The sequence below is a fragment of the Symphodus melops genome, assembly GCF_947650265.1.
Source record: "Symphodus melops genome assembly, chromosome: 9".
Lineage (NCBI taxonomy): Eukaryota > Metazoa > Chordata > Actinopteri > Labriformes > Labridae > Symphodus > Symphodus melops.
In genome coordinates this window covers 10,135,916-10,147,565 of record NC_136699.1, presented here as the reverse complement: position 1 = coordinate 10,147,565, position 11,650 = coordinate 10,135,916, and the positions used below count along the sequence as shown (strand labels likewise).

Here is an 11,650-nt window from a genome sequence, read left to right as displayed (position 1 = left end):
ATTCAGTTTGGAAAAAGCAACAGCCAACAGATCATATGTTAAATACATATTTGAAAAATGCTGATTGATGCCAGTTTCAGTAAATCTAGTATTACTATATTATGAGCATCAATCTCTCCACTTTTACATGTAAACATCCAACTAAGTACAAGAATTAAACAATCCTAAGGTTCAAAACTTGATGCCAGACAACTACATGTGCCATTACTCTCATTTTGTGTTGTATTTTACAAGTGTAGGTGGGTTTGCGTCAGTTAAATGAGTAAACTTTTTTATACACCTCCACAGAGACGTATCCTCTTTCACGGAAGAAAACTGAACTGCACTTTTTCAGCCAGGCGTTTAGTGATAGAGATGAATCAGGCAAATGAGCAGACACCTCTCAGCACTACAACAGTATGGTCCCTCAGGCAGGACTATGCCCAATGGTTCAACACTATCTACCTCGTAGAGGGTAAGCACACATGTAAATATAAGAGATTTTTTTAAGCAGCAAGTGACTTATGAGCTAAAGGGTAAGTTCAACCAAAATACAATAAAGCCAGTCTTAGACCCCTAAACAGAAAACGTCCTTCATCTAAAGCAGGTCATCATAAAGCCTTTTATGGTGACGTCTTTGGATTACAATGGAGGACATTGTTTTTGAAAAAAAGACGATAAGATTTATTAAAATGTAAATACAATTTCATGAAATTCTATTGGTTGTGGAGGCAGATGTTTTGAATATGAATATCTCAAAATCTAGCTCTATAAAACCACATCTCATTGCACATTTTTTTAATTTGCCTCCAGTGCTGCGTAGCAATTCAATTCTATTCTAATTGAATTGAATTGAATTGCTACACAGCCCTGGAGGCAAATTAAAAATATGCTTATGAAATAATTAATACTGTATTTGCGATCCTGTTTTCTTGGGGGGGGGGGTTTGTCAGCTACTGGAATTGTAATATTGCCTTATAGTTAAACATGAAAATGAATGTGATTCTTTAAACCAAGCCAAAGAGAGATCTGGGGATAGTATAGTTCACATAGATAAAGTACAGGTGTGTAAAGGGGTATTTTGAGATGAACCTTGTCTGCGTGAAAACATTCTGTGTACACACTGCTGAAAGGTCTTGAGCAGCATTTCCCTCAGTGCTGCTGCTGATGGCCAAAAGAAGTATTTAAAATAACTGATGTTAGAAAAAGTAAGCTTCAAGATCTAATGAGAGAAAAAAAAAACCAGCTTACACTCATAATCACATGATGGAATAAATGTGCAAATAACTTAACCATGTACATTGGGCCAGGGAAAGCAACCTGTGCATGCTAATGTGTTGACCTATATTATTGTACAGATCATATTGTGCCACTCTTTAACTGTGTGAACTGTTACACACTTTAAACTGTCACTATTTAGCATGTGATACATAGGACTGTAAGAATTACTGTGTATTAAAGTCATGTTTTTATATAAAATTGTCCTTATTTAAAAGTGTTAAAATGAGACTTTAAGATAGAGTAAATAACGTCAACATTGCTCTAACAGTAAATATTGAAATGGTTCCAGTATGAAGTACCTTTTAGGGCTCTTATATTTGGTGTGTATATAAACAGATGATTTAAGGTGACAGTCAATGTGCACGCTAAGAGCTCAGGAGGATATTAATACGCTCTCCTCCTCAATATTGTTGTCAGACTCAGATGGCACATGCAGCTATGAGAGGGGTATAGCACTGTGTGGGGCTTGATAAGCGTGCTTTTTTTTTTTTTTTAGAACTGGGGTAACGTGATGATAGTTGATGCTATAACTGTCTTTTTTTCGCACAGGATTCTGAATCAAAAACGTGCAGGGGATGTAAATAAATAACTTAAGCTGGGTTCTTACTGGGGTGGATAGTATTAGCTTCAAATGTTTCTTTTTTCTATCACCCTTTCAGTTTAAAAGATGGTGAGAGGTACAGGAAACCTTTTTTGCCCTTCAAGGTCATCAGTCTGCTTGAGCATTTCTCTGTCTTTGTAGCAGATCACAACCTTTTGTCTATCATCTTGTGTCATGCTCATAACAATGTGCCTTTCTGCTTCAGGTCTTATGCTGAGCAATGCCACTATAAAGTCTTGAATACTGTGAGGTAATGAATGTAACACCTGTCAGTGTGTAAAGTGTATGCAGTGGAGGATCCAGGCAGAGGAGGATCCAGGCAGATGAAGGCAGAGGTGGGACCGTTTCTTCACAGTTCTTTCACATGTAACAACCCAAAGCGTAGTCACTTCCTTAAACGGATCATGGAGGAATGTTAAAAAAAAAGAAAAAAAACCCTTGCTCTTCTTCTGCAGCTTTGCTTTGACAAAACCAAAATAGGCTCCAGCTAGGACGAGTGTTCGTCACAAACAAGCATCAGTATAACAGATGAAACATGGATTTTCTTCTCTCTAAAGAGCGCTGAAATGTACACAAATAGCACTCTTGCAAAATATATTTGGAAAAACAGTGTCACTGAAAATGTTTTGCAGTGTTTTGATTAATTGCAGTCTGTGTGTTTATGTGTACTTGTACAGAAATAAGGTATAGTTGCTAAATTGCTGCTGACATGTTCTGGAAAGTGTCTAACTAGTGTGCAACAAAGCCAAAATAACTTAGAGGATACTTTATAGTATATTTATAGTGTATGCAATAAAAAAAAAAAAACGTCCTTGTATGCTACTGAATTTAATGAGTAAACTTGAGTCACCTTGTTTTCTGTTTCTGCTGGCCTCTGCCCACTTGTTTACAATATATTATACCTTTTCATACACAAACATCATCGACTGAAAAAATAAGTGGTAAAGGGACAAAAGGTATATACAGGTACCTTTATTTATCTACAATATTGACGTTTTTTTTTTTTTACTTTATACTTTAATGTTTAATTTCAATGGGGAATCAAACACTTTGTGTCAGAACATTGATTTTGAAGCCATAGTTAGACATTAGTTAGTTCTTATTTTCCAGATGCTCAAAATATGAAACATATATTATACACAAAATGAATTGTTTTTAATGAACCACAAATCAGTTGCCAAAGTAATTCAAATCAGCTCCATTTAACATCAAACATATTGTTGCATCCTTTCTTTTTATGGAACAAATTCAACTTCAAATTTTCTGCATAACAAGCTATTTTATTTTCAATACTTTGTGCAAAATTTCCTGAAAATACTTCTGAAATTAATGTAATATAAAGGAAATATTCTGGCTTTGGTGTTTTTAATAATCTTCCTTGAATAAAGCCTGTGAAAACTTCCACTGTGAATATTGAATCAACTTTTGAGATTATTTCAGCCTGTATAAATATTGACTCTTTAATAAAGGAATAATGTCACACACTGCTATTTTGCACATTTTGTTCTTATATGTCAACGTCAACATGTTCAGATTTACAGAGGATGTAACTTTTGACATAATATTGTTCTTGTAAGAACTATAATCAATGCTTGGAAAAAAGGTAAAGGATTTTCAAAGTAAGATATTTTTCAAATCCAGATCGTTACAGAGCAATCCATGTTGACTCGTTTAAACGAAAAGAAAACTTGTTTATTTCGACTTCATTGCAACAATAAGGAAACGGTATCAAGCCCCACTCTGATCCCTATCTTATGCAGTGTGTCAGGTGTGCTTTTACCTTTCAGAGGAGTCTGTTAGTCAAACAATGGGAGAGCATTAAAACATGCCAATAGAGGAGTATTAGTCAACAGACTAAGTCAATACACCCCACTGGGCTGCATGTCTACCTACAAACACAAGCAATTGCTTTAGAAGGCCTCGTCACTGGATAGAAACATCAATTACAGTAAATTACACCAAAACAGAGTGTAACACTTCAATTTGTAAAAGCTCCTGAGCTCTCTGAGCTGTTTTGGATGAAAGCAGAGCAGAGCACTGGAGTAAGATAACATTCAATAGCCCTGAGATACATTGCCCTATCAAAGTGGTGAATAGAGTGAGAGAGTTATTTACATTTTCATCCCTGGAACTCACTTCGAAAGCTTTTCTAAACACGGGGGACCAGATCAAATTATCTCTTTTCCTGTGCAGCCTAGTTTCTAAATGCACATTTCAAAATAAGAGCACTCGTAGCAAACGCATGACTTTTAGAAAATGCCTAACCACAACTGTGTGCTAACTTTTCTATGGGCACTGAGACTTTTATCAATTAAAATGCTTTTTTTTCTGTTAAGTTGGAGTTCATAAAGTTAAAAGCATCCATAAAGCCAGGGATAAAGGCAAGTTGTGTGTTTATTAAGGCTTTTATTTCAAAGACCTAGGACAGAGGTTGATAAATGCTGCAATAAGACGACATGACACAAAGGAAACAAAGGATAAAATCACCATTTAAGTTCACAGAATCTCTTCCCAGCAGATCCCCCCCCCCCCTCACAAATGACAGACTACTAAAGGTAGCAACTCTGCTGTAAATGGGAAAAAAAAGAAAAATGCCCAATTTCAACCAAACTTTGTAGTGCTTCAATGACTTCCCTTGCTATGGTTGATTATCCAGGAGGGGTGTTGGTTGCTGGGGACAGATGAAGATTTGGCTGTTTCAGGGAACATTTTGGGAGGGAGGGGGCTGGAGTAAATGAAAGACAAATGTGAGTAGTGCCCACTCAGCTATTTTCCCAGTCAAGATCAAAGGCACGCCGGACTGGCCGCTCCACGGGAAACTTGAGATGGGTCCTGCCTTTGTTTGCAGTTGCTAGGAGACCTGCAGAAGGCTGAAAGTGTTTGCAGTAGGGTACAACATCAAAACCATTTCCAATATAAATTTTTAAGACAGCCATGTATTTGTGTCCTGGGCTTTCGATTTGCAGAGTACAAAAACTGACTCATCCCTCTGTTAGTCATGGCATCATTTCATTGGTGTTTGTTTAAAAAAGAAAAGTTGGTACAGGAAATTACACATGCACACTTTCCAAAAAGGCACTTGTCAGTAGATTGAACACTTGTCTACTTGAACACTGTAATGTCAGTGGTTAAGCATTGCCATGTTGATGCACAAACCATAACTACTAAATAGCTGTAAACGCAGGATTAACACAGTGTTGGCCAAGTGCACTCATGTAAACAACTTAAAAATAGTTTGATATATTTATATGCCCAGCTCTGGCTTCACCAACGAAGCTAATTACAAGGCTGCTATGTATTAATGGGCCCCATGGTAGTAAGGGTGGCTAGACATGTGTCACAGAGAGCTCATTACATATCATTAGTTCAACACTCCAATAATGTCTACACCTGCTGAGCAGCAGATAATGACTTGGCCCCTGATATTTGCAGGACTATTGTCTACCATGCAAAGCACCACCAGGAGGATAGGTGCACAGGCTGGAGAGCAGCAGGAAAACTGATAAAGCTATACAATAAGGGAGGATGCACACTGTTTTATTTGTTGTACGCTACAGTAAATGTGGCGCAGTAAAAAAGAAATCAGCATATGTTTGGTTTTTAACTGAAAGGGGAATAGTTTTAACTTATTAATTGAAAAAAAAATCATGGCAAGACTCATTAACCCACATTCCATCTATCTCTACAAACTGTTATTATATTACATGTCATACCAGGGAAACGCAAGACAAATACAAGTTTTATATGCAACCAAAAAAGCTCATTCCTCACTGTATAGCCTACATATAATGGACTTGTTAAATTCCTGGTCTCAGCAGAGTGGCTCTTGCTCTCCAAATGTTACATAACACTGAACACAACATGCATGGATAACTTGACCTCGATCTTTCCCACTTCATTAGAGAGGAAAATCCAGATTTTATTAGTTTATAAGGCTAAATCTTGAATTTCACTCAGCTAAATACACACATTAAAAATCAGGTAGAGTTGTGGTTGGATGCCAGTAGATATCTTTGTTAGTATATTGATTCTGTCATGTGAGTAATAGGACACGTTAAAACTGCAATCGCCACAGAAGTGACCTTCGTGTCTGGAATGATGAAGATTAGAATCGTGCTGTGTCTGCCTTGTGTTTTTACTACTTGAGCCAACTGGCACAGCACTGGCGTCCTCTCCCAGGCTCCCAGTCTGCCATGATGACAATGGCAACCAGCTACCGCATGGCACGTAAAAATGACAAAGCAAGCCAAGGGATACTTGGAAGATGCAAGGATAATACAACACAACATGATCAATCGCTCTGTTAAGAAAACGGATTCCTGGACATTGTTATTATAGCCACTTTGCATTTCTAAGACATCAGCCTCTTCATCCAAGTTGGGCGTAGGCTACTGTTTCTTTCCAATGAGCTCTTAAAGAGGCCATTTCTAGATGTAAAAAGGAAATTAGATTCTCAGAGTTGGTGTCCTTCGAAGGGTTACATTTCTTCAAAAGAAAGTAAAAAATGTTCTACATTAGAGTGTGCCAGCTTATGTGTTGTGTCCTCCCATAACCTGCTACAGTATGTGTGCTAGAGAAGAGAACAGGCAGTGTACAGAAGGCAGACAGTGACATGGCAAAATGGTTCAACATCTAAATATGTGTTCCACCATTAATCCTGATGTTTTGTCCACAGCTGAGGACAAGTGTTTGTCCTCTCCCTTTTCAGTAACCAATGATCCATTCCTGTTTCAGAAATAGGAACTCCTTGTTGCCAAAGCCTGCATTCAAAGTCTTTATTTTAGCTTGAACAACATTGGATTCTTTTTAGACGTATACTGAAAAAGATTTTAGATTAATATTTACCAATATGGTGATTATTATTATTTGTTTAGGTAAGAGTGGGTATTTTGTTGTGGAACTGATTTTGCACCAATATGACAATGCAAAGGTACTAATCAGGCAGCTTTCTTAAACACCGATTGTAACATTATGTTACAATTCAATAACTTCTGGTAAAACCTGTGTCTGTTAAGCAAAATGTGATGCTGTGTTACATCTCACAGACAGTCTGTAAAGTATTGTAAGTGATGGAGTCCAAGAAGGCTCTGCTGGATAAATGGATATTGTTAATCACATACTACAAAAAGTTATCGTATTTGTTTGTGTTTGAAAGCAAAGAGGCCGATACAGATGTATCTTTATACATCGGTCATGCTCTCGTCCAACCACCCTTTGACTGGTGTGCACGAAAAGCTGTTGCTTAAAGTACCCTGATGTTTATTGACGACTGAAAATTACTTGAATTAGTTTTTTAATAGACAATGACTGTTCTTCATTTTGCTGCCACCTACCCCTCAGTGGTATCATTCACCATCAACACACACTCATCTTTGGTCCCCTGCTTACCAGATCTCCGGCTGCATTTATGACTGTTTGAGTAAACTATGTTTACTATTTTCCAATACAGTATTTATGTGAAAACTATTGATCTTTGTGTCCTTTTTCTGCAAAGTGGTAAAACGCAATGAATAAATCATCTGTGAAAAACTTGATGAATAATGAAGACTTTTGTAGCCATCAGATGTTGCATACATAATAAGCATTGAAATGGAAATATGAAAGCTTTGAAATGATCTGTTTAAAGTATCCAAAGTAAAACTATTTCTTGTTCATTTAGGGCCTGATCTGATGATCATTATTGGTAACTAAGGAAATGTACTTTTTTGATATTAAAATCGACCAATGGATAGAGTTGTTTTTATGTTCTATAACAGTGAAATTTAAAAAAAAAGCTTTTGCGTATTTTTCTGAAAACTATCTGTGTACCACTAAAAACTATGTGTATGTTGTTGTGTGTGTTCTTCTTCAAAGCCTTGACAGGTCTGAATGAAGTTAGCACAGTAGCCCTGTAGACGCTTCCCTAAACAGTTCACCTCTGTTTTGGGGATGACTGCTGCCTGAACTCTGTACCCCCACTGAGACAATAAAACGGCTGGATGACTATAGGACTAGCAGAAAGGCCGACAGTTTATAACTCCAGAGAGGCGAAGCTATACAGCCCGTGTGAAGATAAAGATTTAGTAACGCTGAGAGATTGGAATTCTCTCGGCCTGAGGTCAGACGGCCAGCGTTACCTTTCTACATTCCCTGAGGGCGTACACGGAGGAGAGACCTCGGGCAGGAGCCGGACCAAACAGCTTGAGACAAAGGAGGCGACACAGTCAATCAGAGGACTCATCATTCCAGCCAATAATTACTTACTAAGATTGTAAATGGGATTTACTATCTTTAGTGAGGAGAACATTGAAGTCAGGCTCCGGCATTCACTCTGCTACAACCTTTTAGAGTTCGAGATAAGGACATGTAGGGAATTAAACCTCTGTCTAAGTTATCTAATGAATGAATAAGACATTATTTACACATTGAATATACAACATTCAACAGGTTTAAAGAAAAGTAGAAAAAGAAAAAAAGTCCTAAAATAGTGTTAAATCTGTTGATCTTAGAAATAATAAACACATTGATGTAGAAGTAATATTTGAGTCGTTCATTATAGAGAGAGATGTGTTTAGGTTTTTTTTCCCATCAGGGACTGTATACAAATCCCTTTAATAGCAGAGACAGTAGTGCTGTTTAAGTTATTATATTTTTAAATTATTTTTCAAGAAACAAACAAGAGATGTATCCTGACACATTTCTAAACTGTTCTGAAAAGTTCCAACAATGAAAATTAACATAATGTACATAACATAACTTTTATTTTAGATAAAAAGCAACCCATACCATAAATCTATGACAAGCATTATGTAAAGTGTGACTAGTGCATTATGATATAGGAGTACTCCAAAGTCTTGATCTTTTCACAGTCTCAGAAAGCACTGTTATTGGAGAGGATTTGCTCTGAGATTCCCTTTTCATTCTAACGGCATTAAAAAGCGTAAAGACTGGAAGACAGAGGAGAGGGGCTGACGTCACAGACCAAGAGTCACCCGCCGTGTGTTCGGCGTCTCCGAGTAAAGACTTATCTGCAAAGAGGTTTGGACGGACAATGTGGGTGGACAGGGCGTGAAACTACTATCATCATCAGTTCTGAATGAAAAAAAGAAAACATATCTTCCACAAAAAAGGAGGCTCATTCCAATTCAGCTGCGTTGTTAGGACAACGAGAACCATCCCTCAGATGATTAGTTCCACTTCAAAAGAATTTACTTTCCGCGGTGGAAACGTCCCCCTTTTGTGTCCTTACACAGGGTTTTCTCAGCCCCAAAGAAGAATCGTATGTTTAGTCAGCCTGTTTATTATTCCTTCTGTTCACACTACAATTGTATTAAATAAATAGAGAACTGCTAACAAAGGCCTATTAGCTCATAAACATGTCCCAGTACACACAAAAAAGACTAAATCACAGTCTGTGCATAAGAATTAAGATACTCTAAATGCAGGGCTAGGCTTAAACTACATTAGTAGAGACATGCTGCCAACTCAAAATTTCTTGTTACTGACATCATGAAACATGCATGTTCAGTTGCACATTTGTTCTCTGACTGGGGATTTGTTGTGTGGCTTCATTTAAAATTTGAGAGAAGCTGCATGTTAAAAAGTAGTCGCAGTAGTCGGTGGTGATGCTCTGAAGAAGCAGTAGCTGTTTAATTCAAAGGGATGAACAGGCTTTGCTTGATCCCATCTGATAAGCAGCATGTCCAGTAACACTGATAGAGAGCATCTTTGTCACAGCTGAAAGTAGCACCATTTAAATAAAAAATAAAAAAATAACACATGCAATGGAAATAAACATGCAATTTATGAATTTTACTTCTAAAATGGATTTAAATAAAAATACCAAAACACCCTCAAAAGTTGATTAAATGTGATTAATCTTACCAAGATGGCGTACATTACATTCAAATTAATGTGACTATTAATGTGCGATTAGAGCAGCAGATCAAAGAGAGTTACAGCAGTTAGCTTGAACGTTAACCCGACTTCCTTGAGATTTTAATGACACGACTTGAATGCTAAAGAGGCTCAGCTGAAGATAAGCAGACATCTTGCCTGAATCAAAATCCCAAAGAGGGCGGACAGAAACATGGTGAACACACCTAAACACTGATGAGTGGAATCAGGATGAAAATTTGTTTTTTTTTCTTTTCTTGACACAGTTAAGCCCACAATTGGCAGCTGTGACATCCTGGTTACTTTTAATGGATTTCTTCTTCTTTTATTTTGAAGCTGAATCTCCAAATGAGCAAGTAATGCAAATACATCTAAAAACCTTTTGCCAACATGAAAACAGTTGACCAAAAATAAGAACAGTTTTGTTTTTTAACAAATAATCTGCTTGTATAAGAAGAAACTCAACAATGTAAACTCCTATAACATTTCTCATGTCTCTTTTTTTTTTATGGTTTGTGGCTTGTTTTTATAAAATTATTCAACTGAAAACTTTGCTTGATGAAAAAGAAATGCTTCACACCACTTGAGTCATACCAGAGGTCCACTCCTGCCTGCTCTGTCTTTGATGGCTGTATGTTCCAGTATGAATATTGACTGGAAGCGTGCCTGGTGTGGCTCACGAGTATCTAGCCTTCCCTTCATTATCAATGATGAGCCTCCTTGTGACCTACAGTATATTAATATGCTCAGCAGAATGACACCTCTTGGCACAGGACAGGCCAGCAGCAGCCCTTTAATGTTGGCAACTGTCAAAGCTTTGATTTCTGACTCATGAGTAAGGTTGGTGCAATAACAGAACGACACTACTGGTCATATCACCCCCATTCCCAGAAAAACAGGAAACTTATCCTTTAACACTGCACAGCAGCCCTTCTTTTCAGACTCCAGCAGCTAACACACCATTTGATATCGGGTAAAATAAGTGCCTCAAGGCTACAAATGTACAGAATAAACCTCATAGATGCAACATATATTGACTGGGCAGGGGGTGGCAAACAGGCAGGAAGCAAGTTTCTTTTTCTGTCCACAAACCAGGATAAAAGAGAGAAACTGAGAAGCGGTTGATCTAATACTTTGTAAAACTTCTGCTCTTTTTCTGTGAGGCTGAGTTCTTTTCACAAAGGTATTGCTTTGTAATGCTGTGTCGAGTTATACCTCTGTGTTTATAAAAGAATGCAATTAAGTCAATTACATATGTATCATTAGGGACAGAGGAACAAAAATCACAACACAATTAAGCAGCACCACAAACCCCACATCTGATTAAAAAGTTACAATAATTATACTTAGCATCCATTTCACATACGCACACCTTTAAAATAGGTTTATGGGGTGCTAGAAGTCTAGCGATTAGTTTGCAGATCCCATGGACAGATGCTGTCGCCCTCCAAGCAGACCGTCTGGGTTTTAATCTGACCTGTGGCTCCTTTTTCAGCATGTCATTACCCAATCTGTCTCGTCAATTTCTGGCACTATTCACTGTTCTGTCTCTACAATAAAAGCACAACAACACACTTTAATTATGAGTTTTTCAGATTCCTAACAAAACTGATCCTTTAGTCTCAGCAAAAGACTCAAATAAACAGACAACGAAACTATAGTAAAACACAGTTGTAGTCAAACAGGCTATTAGAGCTGTAGTTGTTGGCAAATACTCCTCTAATCACATCAGAATTTAACACTTTAAGATGTCACTTTTGCAGCAGCACTGTGGTGCATTTGTAAGTACTTCTTAAGTACCGGTGTATATGCTGCTCCCAATGCTAACAATGGTGTCAAATTGTAAGGATTGGCATTCAAGTTCCCAAACACACATACAGCTTTCCTTCCTCTGTAACAACAAATTAGGTAAAC

The 11,650-nt window shown here is 37.5% G+C and overlaps 1 long non-coding RNA gene across 2 annotated transcripts in view; it reads right to left on the bottom strand.

Moving 5' to 3' along the window:
- LOC306829313 overlaps nucleotides 1-11,650 on the bottom strand; it is an 82,202-nt gene that overhangs the window by 5,205 nt on the left and 65,347 nt on the right. The gene's annotated exons all lie outside the window — the stretch shown is intronic.